At 42.0% G+C, this 14,492-nt stretch overlaps 1 long non-coding RNA gene across 1 annotated transcript in view; it reads left to right on the top strand.

The window, feature by feature from the left end:
* Window positions 1–14,492, top strand: part of LOC138744263 (uncharacterized) — a 136,974-nt gene that overhangs the window by 104,091 nt on the left and 18,391 nt on the right. The window contains exon 6 of the long non-coding RNA XR_011345414.1: window positions 7,164–7,332. This is a non-coding gene — a long non-coding RNA (uncharacterized lncRNA). The remainder of the gene's footprint in view (window positions 1–7,163; window positions 7,333–14,492) is intronic.

Here is a 14,492-nt window from a genome sequence, read left to right on the forward strand (position 1 = left end):
ATTTGCCTGAATGGTGCACCAACAACAACCTTCCACTTAAGATCACCAAAACTAAGGAGGTCATTGCTGACTTCAGGAAGGGAAAGCCAGAGGTGTACGATCTACTGATCATTGGGGGATCAGAGGTGGACTGGGTGAAGAAATTTAAGTTCTTGGAAGTCACTATCTCGGAGGATCTTTCCTGGACCCAACATAATAATGGCATCATGAAGAAAGCATGTCAGCACCTCTACTTCCTCTGGAGTTTGTGGAAGTTTGGTATGAGACCAGAAACTCTGGCAAATTTCTACAGAAGTGTGGTGGATAGTGTGCTGACTGGCTACATCATGGTCAAGTTTGGGGTCTGAGCCGAAAGCCCTGCAAAAGATAGTGGACACAGCCCAGAACAACACCAGTAAAACCCTCCCCACTATCGAGAACATCTACAGGGAACGCTGCCATCAGAGATCAAGGATCGACACCACCCAGCACACACTCTGTTCTCACTGCTACCATCAGGAAAGAGGTATAGGGGCCACAAGACTTGCACCACCAGGTTCAGGAACAGCTGCTACCCCTCCACCATCAGACTCCTCAACAACAAACTCAATCAGGGACTCATTTAAGGACTCTGACTTGTGCACTTTATTGATTTAAAAAAAAAATTCTATCTTTATGGCACAGTTGTTTACATTTCTTCATTTGTTTGCATGTATGCATTGTGTACAGTTTCTTCTTGCACTACCAATAAGTGGTAATTCTGCCTCACCCGCAGGAAAAAAGGATCTTAGGATTGTATATGATGTCATGTATGTATGTACTCTGACAATATATCTGAACATCTTCAGAGCACCATAACATAAGAACACAAGAAATAGGAGCAGGAGTTGGCCATCTGACCTGACGAGCCAGTCCAGATTATGACATCTTTTGGACTCCGCTCCATTTACCCGACTGCTCAACATAACTGTTAATTCCCTTACTATTCAAAAATCTACCTATCTGTGCCTTAAATACATTCAATGACGTAGCTGCACTGCTTTCTTGGAGAGAGAATTCTGTAGATTCACTTCTCTCTAGGAGAAACCGTGCAGACTGACTCATTGAATATATCTGAGACACAGATAGGTAGATTTCTGAACAGAAAATCTCTCACTTCAATCTACTCCCCTGATTCTTGAATCCTGTAGTTCTGCTCTCTCTTGCCGGTGGAAACAATATCTTATCTATACCTTTCATATTTTATGTCCCCCGAGCCCCCACCATTCTTCTAAAACTCGAGTATATTTCCACTCTACTCAATATATCTACATAAAATAACCTATTCAGTTCAGGGATCAACCTTGGAAATGTCCTCTGCACTGTGTCCAAAGCCAATATATCCTATCTCAAGTATGGAGACCACAACTGCACACAGTATTCCAGGTTAAAAAAAAACACAATGGTGGAGAAACTCAACTGGTCAGACAGTGTATATTAGATAGCAAAGATCAAGAAACATAACCAATGTTTTGGACCTGAGCTCTTCATCATGGTATGGAAAACGGAATGGGACCATTTGGCGTGAGCGATTTGGCGTGGCCTGTTTGGCGCAGTCCCATTTTGGCGCAGACCCATTTTGGTGCTGAACTAATAAATGGATAGTTTCCAGTAGTTATTACACCCATTAAAATGCCATCAACAATTTTGACAAAATGTGGAAAGGAAAAGTGCTCATACGATGGCTATATATATGTTTCTGATAGATATGCTGTTGTTTTGGAGATGAGGGAGGAAGGACATTTGCAAAGCTCGAATTCACATTAGAAATAGTGAACTAGTGAAACAAATTAATGAACATTGGCACGCAGCTTCGGCATCAAAGGTGGAAAGAGATACCGTCATTTCAAAGATAAAAATACGAGCTGCTGAAACTGTTGAGGGAACTGGACAAGTGATTAACAAGTGCCTAGAAAATTTGTCTGAAGCTTGCCAAGGAACGATGCCTAACAACAGAGCGCTGAAGAAAATGGTCCGTAGGGCAAGGAAAGAAATTGCTGCTTATCCAGTAAATCCAAGAAATTTAGAAGTACTTGTCATTCCAGATGGCTTTAAAACATATTCTTTTGATGAATATAATGAAGAACAATTTTTACTAGCTGACAATGGTAGCACCACCCGCAGAATTCTTATATTTGGAAGAAAAAGGAATGCCGTTTCTGAAACAATCAAAAAAAGTTATAAAGTTGATGGAACATTCAAAATTTCCCCACCTCTATTTTCACAAGTTTATGTTATTTTAGGGGAAAAGCATAAAGGTGTGTTCCCATTGTTGATTGCTTTACTCCCAAATAAGTTGCGAACAACATATGATAAATTATTTGAAATGGTTCTTGAAATACAGCCTGAATGCCACCCTGACATTATCAACTGTGACTTTGAACTTGCAAATTTCAAAAGTTACAGCAGTATTTTCCTTCTGCAGAAATCAGGGGATGTTTTTTTCATCTGGCTCAAAATATGAGAAAACATCTTGTCAGTTTGGGACACTTGAGTAGGTTTAACATTGACTCAGAGTTTTCTTTGAGAGCGAAAATGATCATTGGTCTTGCATTTATTCCGATTGAAAACATTGATGAAGCTATTGAACATTTGGCTGACGCGCTTCCAGATGAACTGCAACTGCTGCTGGACTGGTTCGAGGATAACTATGTAGGTAGAAGATTATGCAGAGAAAATGGTAGGCATCCACTGCTTTTTCCAGTTGGAATGTGGAATTTATATGAAAGAACTTTAAACAATGAGGACAGAACAAACCATCATGCAGAAGCTGCTCACAATACAAAATTGGCTGATCAAAGATGATAATGAGACGGCCTACAGGGATGAGGTCCAGCACCCGGCCATGTGGTGAGCTGACAATAACCTGGCCCTTAACACCCAGAAGACCAAGGAGATCATTGTGGGCTTCAGGCATGCTGGGAGTCACACTCATGCCCCTACCTACATCAATGGAGCTGTAGTGGAAGGTGCATCAAGCTCCAAATTCCTTGGTGTCCACATTTCCGATGATCTCACCTGGCCCCTGAACTCCTCCATCATGATCAAAAAGGCACAACAACACCTTTATTTTCTTTGGAGCATCAAGAAAGCTCACCTCTGTCCTAGGATACTGATTGGAATTTTACCGCTGTACCATTGAGAGCATACTCACCTACGGCATCTCAGTGTCCTTTGGCAACTGTCTCGTATCAGACCGTAAAGCACTCCAGCAGGTGGTGAAAACTGCCTGGCAGACTATCAGCACCCAATTACCCAACATTGAGAACATCCATCAGAAATGCTGCCTAGGCAGGGCGAAAAGCATTATCCAGGATGTATCTCAACCTAACGATGGACTTTTTAACTCTCCTTCCATCCGGTAGGCACTACAGGAGCCTTCACTCCTGAACCTGCAGGCTCAGGAAGAGCTTCATTCCTGAGCCTGTGAACCTGCTGAACCTGACATCACAGCGCTGAACATATTGCACAGTCAGTACTTTTATACTTGTTTGTTTGCTGGAGCGCTTGCTTTTATTCACGGTCACTTGTAAAAAGCTCTATTCTTTGCATTTCTGGTTCGATGCTAATTGCATTTCATTGGCTTTGTGTCTGTTCTTAGCACAACAACAAAGTTGAATCTAATCTATTATCTTCTGTCTTGGGATATTGAGGTAATTTAATGTAGTTGGTGTGGTTGCAGCATCGAGTTTAGCGCAAACCTATTACAGCACCAGTATCAGGTCACCTGCAGTGGTGGAGTATGAACCTAGAATTCTGCTCAGCTCGTTGAAGTGGTACTTGAATCCATAGCCTTCTGACTCAGCGGCTGGCTTGAAAAAAGATAAAGAGTCATTTATAATTATAATTCACCAATGATGAATCTCAAAATTATCTAGAAGACTGGACCCGACTGCAGTTAGGTTCTTTGACGCCATGACAGTTGACCTTGGTTCGCTGTCACCTTCACCAATGGTCCCTTATATAATGCTTTAATCCAATTAATATATTTCTCTGGTAGGTTGAACCGCTGTAGTACTTTAAATAAATAATTCCATTCTACCCTGTCAATGGCTTTCTCTGCATCAAAAGCAACCGCCACTGTTGGAGTCTTCTTTCCTTGTACTGCATGGATTAAGTTAATGAACTTAGAGATATTGTCCATTGTTTGTCTTTTCTTAATAAATCCAGTTTCGTCAAGTTTTACTATTTTTGGTACACAGACAGCCAATCTGTTTGCTCATAGTTTTGCTATTATCTGATTCCACCTGCATTGAATTCGCCCATCGTTATTGAATGAAGATCTACCGGGACCAATGCCTGAAGAGGGAGCACAAAATCAGTGAACCGGTGTGGACTCGAAAGGCCAACATGGCCTGTTTCCGCTCCGTAAATGGTTATATGGACAGATGAAGGGCATTTATAATTTTGGAATGAGCACTGACTGACTAGCCCTCCAAATGTCAGAGCATTCATCATCTCTGTGAGCAATGCCACTTCCCAGTGCATTCAATCATGAACATCCAAACCTGTTTCAGCTTTTGGCCACTGCGCTTACAATACTGATTGTTAGATTGCTTTTCAAACCGTTTGCACATCAGTGTTGAATGCAGCCAACTGTCCTTTGCTTTTCCCAGTTCAATGAAGTGATCAGTTCGACGTCTGCACTCTGGTGGCATTGCTACAGATTGCATCCCCTGTGGTTCTAAAGCATTAATAATTTGTCAGAAAAGATGTATGTTTTGATGTTGATGGATGGCTCTAATTTTACATCGTGGGCAAACATTTAAAGCTAATAAAACTGACATTTAAAACTGGGTAAGATTTGAACCATGTTGAATTTAGGGTTGGGGGGGGGGTGTTATTTCCCTGAGGATGGTGGGCCCCAGGAAGCATTGAGCAGACCAGGCAACAGCTGTGGAGGGAGAAATAGAGTGAGCCTTTTGGGTGGGAGACCTTTTGGAAACTTTTGATGGCTCACGTGGAGGGTGGTGAGCATCTTGGTGCCTTCTTGATGTTCCAGGCTGGAGAAAACATTATATCGATGACAAGTGATTGACAAGACATAGCTGGGAAACGGAAGATGCCAGGAGGTGTTCAGTTTTCAATTTTCAATTGTCATTTTTTTCATATTCTGCTCTCTTCTATGTGTATATTGATTTTCCCCCAATTATTTTCTTTTCCATTGAGTCATTAGTAATCCAGAAACAAGCCTTCAGCCCGTCAATTCTGAACTGACCTGGGCAATGAAGGTTTTGCTTCCTGAATAGTTTTGGGTGCATTTTATGGAATTTGGGCCGCTGGTCACAAAAAATCACCTTAAAATTTTTCTATCATGTACTGTATTTTTTAAAGGTATAACTTATTTTTTTATGATTTCCCATCATATTTTAAGTCTACTTTGAGCTTACAAAACCGCCAAGTGCGGCATGTCATTGAAAATTAATTTCCTGCATTTGCACTTGGACGTCTTCCCTAATGATCTTGGTTCAGTCAGTGACGAACAAGGTGAAGGGTTTCACGAAGACATTGCGACCCTAGAAAAGTGGTATCAGGGTAACTGGAATCCATCAAAGCTGGATGGACACTGACACAAGAGGCATCAGATGCTGAGTATACACGAAAATCAGCAGCGAAACATTTTTAGGCCAATTGAACTAACGCAAAGTATCAGCATCATTATGCGATTAAACATGCTAAATTCAATAAAAGTTAATTTAAGGTTTCTCCAACTTCCTATGTGATGCAACAAATCTGAAATTATCTTTGTGTTCAGCTTGAAGTTGTCTATCATAATCCCCAATTTTTTTTCAGGAAGCAAATCTTTTGAAAGAAAATTGTTGTCCAGTGTCATCTCCAGGCACCAAATTCACCTGGTTGAGACAACCAGTCTACTAGATTTTAAGGACTAATTACCATACAAGATCAGCAAGTGATTTTTCCCTTATTGAAACAACCTGAGGTTGAATCTTCATCTTGAGCTTTAGATCGTGTGTCTTCATCAAACTTATCCACCATGGAAACCTTCACTGTTTTATTTATTCCACTGTGCATGGGAGAAACATTCCACCCACAACGCGGCACATCCAGAGCAAGGCAGCAGTCAAAAATGTGCTTCTAAATCAGATCAATAGGATTAAGTTTGTGTCTTGGCAACTTTGCTGTGATCGAGTTCTGAAACTGGTGAATTGCACTGATCATTTCTGGGTTTAAAATTTTATTAGCTTCTTGTGAACTAACAGAAAATTGGGCTTCAAAGTGGCTGGAAAGAATTTACAGAAAAGTGTGGGAAAAACATATTGGGAATAAGACACGAGCACAATTTATAGTAAAACATGAGAAAATCGTAACAGGAATAAAACACGCAATTTATAGAAGAGCATGGGAAACAAACGGGGAGAACATTAAATGGTACACAATTGCTAATTCATGTAAATGACAATGCAGACATTCACACACTATAAGCAGGGGTTCTAGGCCTGCTCCCGGACTCTTGGTCAGTGCGAGGTGCGGCTCTACTGCAAGTATTGCCACTATTGCAATAATATGGCTCAGCTTCAGTGGAGTGCACACTTTACTCGCATCCCTTCCAAGTGACATCCACAATAGTGACCTGGCATGGAGCGGGTGTCTGGGGCTCAGACCGCGAGGCAGAGAGAGCAAATGTGGTGCGTGCTCCTGTTAAATACAGGGCTAATCTGTCCGTCCAACTAATAAAGAAAACAGCAATGTGTGCATTAATTAGTGGCCAGAGTCCACCCTTGTCTGACACTTCCGAATAAGTTTCAGATGGGGAGGACACGCGACCACCCGCAATGGATGCATTCCAGACAGGCAGGGAGGCCACGTTTCCTCCACACACAGCATTGGGGTCCTTGAAGATGGAGGCTGCTTTCTTAAGACACTGCCTCCTGTTGACTGTCCTCGATAGAGTGAAATTAAGCTAAATAATATGCTAACCCGCGTGTCTTTGGGATGTCGGAGGAAACCAGACCACCAGGGGAAAGCTTATTACCATCAGGACAATATATACACCTCACATAGACTTCAACAGAGGTCATGATTGAACCCAGGTCACTGGATCTGTGAGGAAGCAGCACTGAGCTGCAGCACTGAGGGGCCCCTATTTACTGTGCACCTGCTTAAAATATTATTTGTGTCTGCAGCGGATTATAGCACAACACAAATCAACTTACATAGCAGCAGACAGAAAGATGGAGAACTTGAAGCATCAAATGTGGAGGCAAAAGATGTAATTCGACTTTTCGGCTTGAGATCCTGCATCTGGACCAAGAGGGAACAGAAAAGAAGGATAGAAGAAAACTAGGTGGACAGGTGAGTGTGTCTAGGAGGAGGGCACCAGGGCTCTTAATTTGACACTATCAAAATCAGACCAAACAACTTTACTTGCTTAATAGATTGTACTCATATATATGACAATAAACATTCACATCATATTGTGTGACTTTAAAGGAGCAAACTCAGTAAAGGGATATCCTGCTAATTTAAATTTTTTAAGTTTTTGATTTTTGTATTTAGACATACAGCACGCTAACAGGCCCCTCCCCGACCATGGGCCCATGCCCCACAAATATATCAATTAAGACAATCCCATGCTTTTGAAGGGTGAGAGGCAACTGGAGCTCCAGGAGGAAACCCCACGCAGATATGTGGGGAACAAACAAACTCATTAAGACAACACGGATTCAAAGCCGGGTCGCTGGTGCTGTAATATCGATGTGCTAAACATCGATAAGATTACGTAGGCAAAGTTGATCTGTGATTTTTTATAAAAATTACCTTCAGCAAATAATTCAAATATATTATTCTGAATAGGATATGCCTTGTATACAGCAGAGCTTTACAAAGTGCTCCATCTTACAATGACGTGGCAGCCCCTCATCATCATCTCTCATGCAAGGTTCCTCTCCAACAAGACACAATACATAAGACCTTTCTTTGGATTATTGATCTCGATGCACATTGCAATATTCAGGAACTCTTCCTGAAGTACAGCTAAGCACAGTCAAGGACGTTGTCATTTTGTAAGTAGAGATTATGTCTGGGAAGGCATAAAAGGTACAGGTCTTGAGAACTGCAATGTTAGTTAATGGAGCAATAGCTAAGCAACTTATAACAGATCTTTTAAACTCAATGAACCTTTCACTACCCAAGAATGTCTTTTTTCACAAGCATCACTGATCAAAATCTCTGGTTGATTCAGTCTCCCTTTTGTTGTTATTCAAGTGCTTTAAACCTTTGGTGATACCAACAGCCACAAGAACCAAGATGTTGTGTTGGAAATATAGGAGATAGGTGGAAGAGCAGGACGATTTGTCTCTCACTCCTGTCCTGTCTACAATAAGATCTGGTCTGACCTCATCGTTTGTTCCTGCGATAATGTCTGAACCCTACAACTCTTGATTTCTACTTCTGTAAACAATTTTGAGGTCCTTGAGTGGAAAATACAGAATCAAAATTTATTGTCATGAATATGTCAAGAAATTCATTATTTTGCAGTAGCTTTACAGTGCAAATATTACTATAAATTACATTTCAAATACAGGTAAACGCAGGCTTACAATAGGGTTCGGTTCTAGGACTCGCATCATGAATCAAAATTATTTTAAATTGAAATCGGGCGAAAAAAAACAAGAGATTTTCCAAAAACACAAGATTTGCTGAAAAAATGTGAGATTTGCCAAATAATGCAAGATTTCTCAGAAAAAATGCAAGAACAGAACCACTGTAACTTTGAAATATCCTATGTCGGAACGTCGCAAAGGTACAAAGAAATAGTGCAAAAAAATAGTGTCTGTGGTTCATTCTGCCATCAGATTTCTGAATGAATAAGGGAAGAAGCTGTCCTTGTGCTGCTGCGTGTTCTTCTCCTTTTTCCTGATGGTGGCAGTGTGAAGAGAGTATGACCTAGATAGTGGGGTTCCTTGAGGATCAAGGCTACGTTCTTAAGACATCATCTCTTGAAGATGTCCTCGGTGGAATGAAGGCTGTTGGCTGAGTTAACAACTCTCTGGAGTTTATTCTTGTCCTGTGCATTGGCACCTCTGTACCAGACAGAGATGCACCTCAGTAGAATGCTCTCCATGGTTCACCAGTCGATGTTTTTTGAGGGTCTTCGGTGACCTATTAAATCTCCTCAAACTCCTTACAAAGTATAGCTGCTGGTGAGCTTTCTTCATGATTGCATCAACATGGAGGCTCCAGGGCAGATCCTTAGAGATGTTGTCACCCAGGAATTGGCTCTCTCCACTGCTGACCCCTCAATGAGGACTGGGTTGTGTTCTCCTGATGTCCTCCAGAAGTCAACAATCAGCTCCTTGGCTTTGCAAGCATTGAGTGCAAGGTTGTTGATGTGACACCACTCAACTAGCTGATCTGTATCCTCCTGTATGGTTCCTTATTGTCTGTGATTCTGCAGACGATTATGATGCCATCACAAATGTGTAGACGGCATTTAAATTGTGCCAAGCCACACAATCATGGGGCAAGAACAGTGGGCTAAGCAAGCATCCTTGTGTTGATCGTCAGTGTGAAGTTGACGTCATTTGCAATTCGCACTGACTGTGGTCTTCCAATGAGGAAGTCAAGGATGTAATTGCAGAGTGGGGTGCAGAGACCCAGGTTTTGGAGCTTGTTGACCAGCGTTGAGGGAATAATGGTTTTGAAGGCTGAGCTGTAGATGATGAAGAGCAGCTGGATTGCTATTGTCTAAGTGATCCAGATCTAAGAGAGCCAATTTCATAACCCTCCTAGATAATAAATTCTTTCTCATCACTGTCTTAAATTTGCAACCCTTTATCATGAGACTATACTCCCTCTATTTATCGATTCTTCCACCTGGGGAAACATCCTCACAGTATTTACCTCACCAAACACACACTGGATTTCAATATGATCATCTCTCATTGTTCCAAACTTTGAATAGGTGCATTTTACTCAAAAACTGTGAAGTTGTGCACAATATGTGGCCAAATGTTTTCTTTTTAATTCTTTTCAGACATACCCTATATACTCGAGTAATAGACGAGTTTTGGGGACCAATGTTTAGGGTCAAATATTGAGGGTTGTCTTTTACACAGATGTTACTTTTGACCGCGGTAAGTACCTGCATCTTTTAATGTGTTGGGAGCTCAGATGGCCAGTTGCTGAGGTGAGGTTTCACAGTCAGACATCGGGAACTTGATGGATGGGCAATCGGGATGAAGGTTCAGGGTTGGGACATCAGGAGTTTGGATGGGCAGGTGCCCAGGGCATGGATCCACAGTTGGGGCATCAGGAGCGCGGGTGGGCAGGAAGTAAGGGCCAAAAATAGGGTGGGTTGACTTTTACACAGGATATTCAGATAATACACAATTTGTGGCCCAAAAAAGTTGGGGTTCTACTTATACATGAGATCAACTATTACATGAGTATATATGGTAAATTTTGGCTTGGATTGAACACCAACTTTAAAATGCTTTTTCCTGAGAAAGGAAGCAGGTCTTTGTACATTGACTGGTGGTTCTTCTGTCATGGAGTGATGGGGTGCTCAAAGTTCTTTGGTGTGCATATAATGGATGACCTATCCTGGACCACAACACCTCCTCATTAATCAGTCAGGCACACTTTCAAAGGAGGTTAAGGAAGGCAAGGCCCCCATCCTAACAATACTTTACAGGCCCACAATTGAGATTGTCCTGTCTGGTTGCATCATTGCCTGGTGTGGTAGCTGAAAAGCATCAGTCGATAGAGAGGATGATCAAAATGGCCAAGAAGATCACTGGGGTTTCCCTTTCCTCTGTTAATGATATTCACCAGGAGCATACAAAGGGCTCAAAGATTTATTGAGGATCCTTTGCATCCAGCACAAAGTATTTTGACCCACTGCCTTCAAGAAGGAGGTTCAAGAGCGTCAAAGTCAGGACTGTCATGCTAGGAAAAGCTTCTTCCCGCAGGCTGACTGATTAATGAACAGTATCCTGTAATTGAGTAAATCATCCCAAAATATTTATACATATTTATTTTAAATTATGTCTTTATTTGTTTATGTGATTATAATAAGCTGTATATGTGCTTTTGCATTGTGGTCTGGAGAAGGGCCGTTTCATCTGGTTGTATGTGTACTTGAGCTTGAATAGCTGGCATTGAATAGTAATTCTTACCAGGAATGTGCTGTGACAGTCCATCCTTAACTATTAAAACTAATTGTGGTGATTTAATTTAAAAGTAAGGGAGTTCATTGGGGGAACATTGTGAAATAATGTCATAAATTCTTACAAATTTATTAGTGGACTACACAACTCATGAGAAACCTCAGTGAACTGTTTGATGAATCCAGTAGTTAATTCAAGTGCGGGGATTGTGGTGGTACACCACCGGCCTACTGTAAGGGGACAGGACAACATCTGGCTGGCTGTCAATCAGTCGGCCTGAATGGATCAAGTCCCACCCGGTCGGGTGCCGGCCTCCCGAGGCCTCACTCAGAGTTGCTGCAGCCACCGCCAGACTGGCTCTGTGGAAGTCTTTGTGGATTAAAGCCTGTTGTACAGTCTTTATCTTTGTGTGTGTCTGATTCTGGCTAACAGTGCACCACAGGGATCTTCAAGGATTAAGGCAAGTTCCTGTGGAAAACATACCTCAAGTCCCAGAACTGAACATCCAAGTCTTATTTAACCTCCAAACTTGAAAATTTCCACTCTAATCTGTACTGGGTCTGAACACAAGAGCACATGAAAGTAAAATACAACCAGTAGGCCACCAGCCTCTCATAGCTGCCCTGCCACTCAATGTTTACCTGACCTCAGTTCTTCTTTTGCCCCTGAATACCCTGCTCTTCCAAAAGAAAAATTGACCTTCTCTTTAAACGACTCCAGTGATCTGACCTCCACAAACCTCTAGGTTAGAGAATTTCAGAGATTCCTCATTCTCTCTCTCTCTGCGCAGAGAGATTTCTACGAACCTCAGTTTTAAATGATGGCCCCCTTATCTTGGCTGATGGCCTCTGGGTCAGAGATGCTAATACCATCATCTTCGCCACGTCTGCTACCCAGCACGAGCAGCTTTCTCGCTGCTGAATGTAAAACATGACCAATGTTACCCCCCTTTTATTATTAACCTGCTTGGCCACATCTTGTGAATTTGTGCATTAGCCTTCAGGCCACTGCAGAAATTCAATAAAAAAACTGTTAATATTAGGTAGACACCCCGAGACACTAATAGTCTAAATATTAAATACCAATTTTTGCTGTTGGCCTGCAGCAATAGTGGCTCTGAATCTCTGTCCTTCTGAAAAGTAATAACATTTAAAAATCTTCAAGTGATTACACAGTAAAGAGCAGGACTGAGTGACATTACAACACACGTGAACAGTTAGCTTTGGCCTGAGGGTAATTAAGTTATACCAAACTCATCAATGGACTGAAGGCTGTCCTCCCACATGAGTTTCTTTATGTTCTCTGTGCTGAATGCAATGTATTCTGGCCATTCTTCCTTATTCTTGCCTATCTGCTCCTCCTTTCTCTCAAGACGTTAATGAGTTGCAGTATTGTGTGTAACTCCTCCCACTGCTATCATCAGGAAAAAGGTACAGGAGCCTGAAGATGAACACGCAGCAGAACAAGGAGGCCGATGTTAATTGGATTACATGGACCTGGCTATTAGACATCTTGAAATGAAATATTTTTCATCACTTTAACAGAGATCAAGGAAAGTTCCAGATTGGTTAATTTGCCACTGAACAGATCAGATTTCAGATTTATTGTTGGAGTATCTACATGACATCACATACAACCCTGAGCTTCTCTTTCCTGCGGGCAAGGCAGAATTACCACTTATTGGTAGTGCAAAAAACAATTGTGCACCACATAAACATATCAAGAACTGTAAACAGGTAACAAATGTAAACAAACTGGCTGTGCAATACAGAGAAAAAAATAAATCAATAAAGTGCTAAGAGCCCTTAAATGAGTCCCTCATAGAGTTTGTCGTTGAGGAGTCTGATAGTAGAGGGGTAGCAGCTGTTCCTGCACCTGGTGGTGCGAGACAATCACAATCAGATTTCTTTGTCCTAAAGTTATTTTAGACCATCTCCATGTGAATTACTTAACCTGAATGAAAGGTGTTTGAGTTCTGTATATACTTGTGTAATAGTTGATCCTGTGTAAAAGTGAACCCTTTTTTTGGGCCAGAAATTGTGTATTTTCCGTATGTCCTGTGTAAACATCGAAACCCCCCTTATTTTAAGCCCCGGCCACCCGACCATTGGAGCTCCCGATGCTCGGACCGCAGATCCTTGCCTCTGCCCTGGCTCATCTGAGCTCCCAATGCCTCGAAAACAGATTAACCATCCGGTCCCTGCCATCTGAGCTCCCGACGCCTTAAACAATGCATGGTCAGAAGTAGTATCTGTGTAAAAGTCAAACCCCCAATATGACCCGAAAAATTGGTTCCCATAAAGTGTATAATATAATTCCGGGTTGGTCTTGTCAGTTGAGTTGATCTCTCATTGTAAGTACGTACCTGTAATTCTATGGAAACATTTTCCAATACGCAAAACATGGAGATAAACAATGTAATTGTAGCTATTGAAATTTTATTAATGATCTACTGTTATCCTTCCCCTTGAAAGACCATAAATACATTTAACTAAGATTTATTTTGATCCAAGGAAATTCTTCCACAATATCTCCTCAGTGTATTTGCTTGTGATGAATGAAGACCTGCTACATTAATAGTCCAGTTGACTCTTTTGGAACTATATAATCATGTGTTATCAACAAATGTGTGATAATCTGACTAAAACAAATTGCCAGCGAGATCTGGCACAAAGAGAGAAAAGAGAGAATGCTGGAAGCATTCAAGTAGCATTAATGAGTAGAGAAGGAAAATCTACCTTCTGTTGCAGAAAAGGGGAAGAGGTTGAGAGAACAGAAAGAGGATGTAGACACAACTTTGGTTTATTTTAAAATCCTGCGACCGCGGGTCCTGGGCCCAAGATGGCGGCTCCCTTGATCGGCAGCGTCCACGAGGGGTTGCAGAGTCTGGGGAAGCAGAGGACTGGTGCAGGACACCAGAAAATGGGGGAACCACACCCCCATTTGAGAAGGAGAAGCTGAGGAAATGACCCATGGGATGATGATCACGGCAGCAGACCAGCAAGGGGCTCTGTGGGTGAAGAAGATACAGGCAGTGTGTTGTTGGTGACTTGAGGCGAGAAACTCACTCGGGTTGCAGGCTACCGGCAACTGCGGTCAAAGGACTCTCAGCAGGCTGCTGGTGTGGCCTCCCTCATTTATTCACTTATTACCTCCTGCTTTTGGCTGGCTGAGGAGTACCAGGTATTAGAACCGAGATGCGAGAGAGTGCCGAGGACACTGAGGGCTTATTGATCCTGTCAGAGCTTTGGAAGGAAGGCTGTGTGGCTGCAGTAGAGCTGGAGAGGAATCCGTGGACACTCAGTGACTCTTGACAGGACTATCTTTTGCTTCTCTTTCTCT

Source organism: Narcine bancroftii, chromosome 10 (genome assembly GCF_036971445.1).
Source record: "Narcine bancroftii isolate sNarBan1 chromosome 10, sNarBan1.hap1, whole genome shotgun sequence".
In the NCBI taxonomy this organism is placed as follows: Eukaryota; Metazoa; Chordata; class Chondrichthyes; order Torpediniformes; family Narcinidae; genus Narcine; species Narcine bancroftii.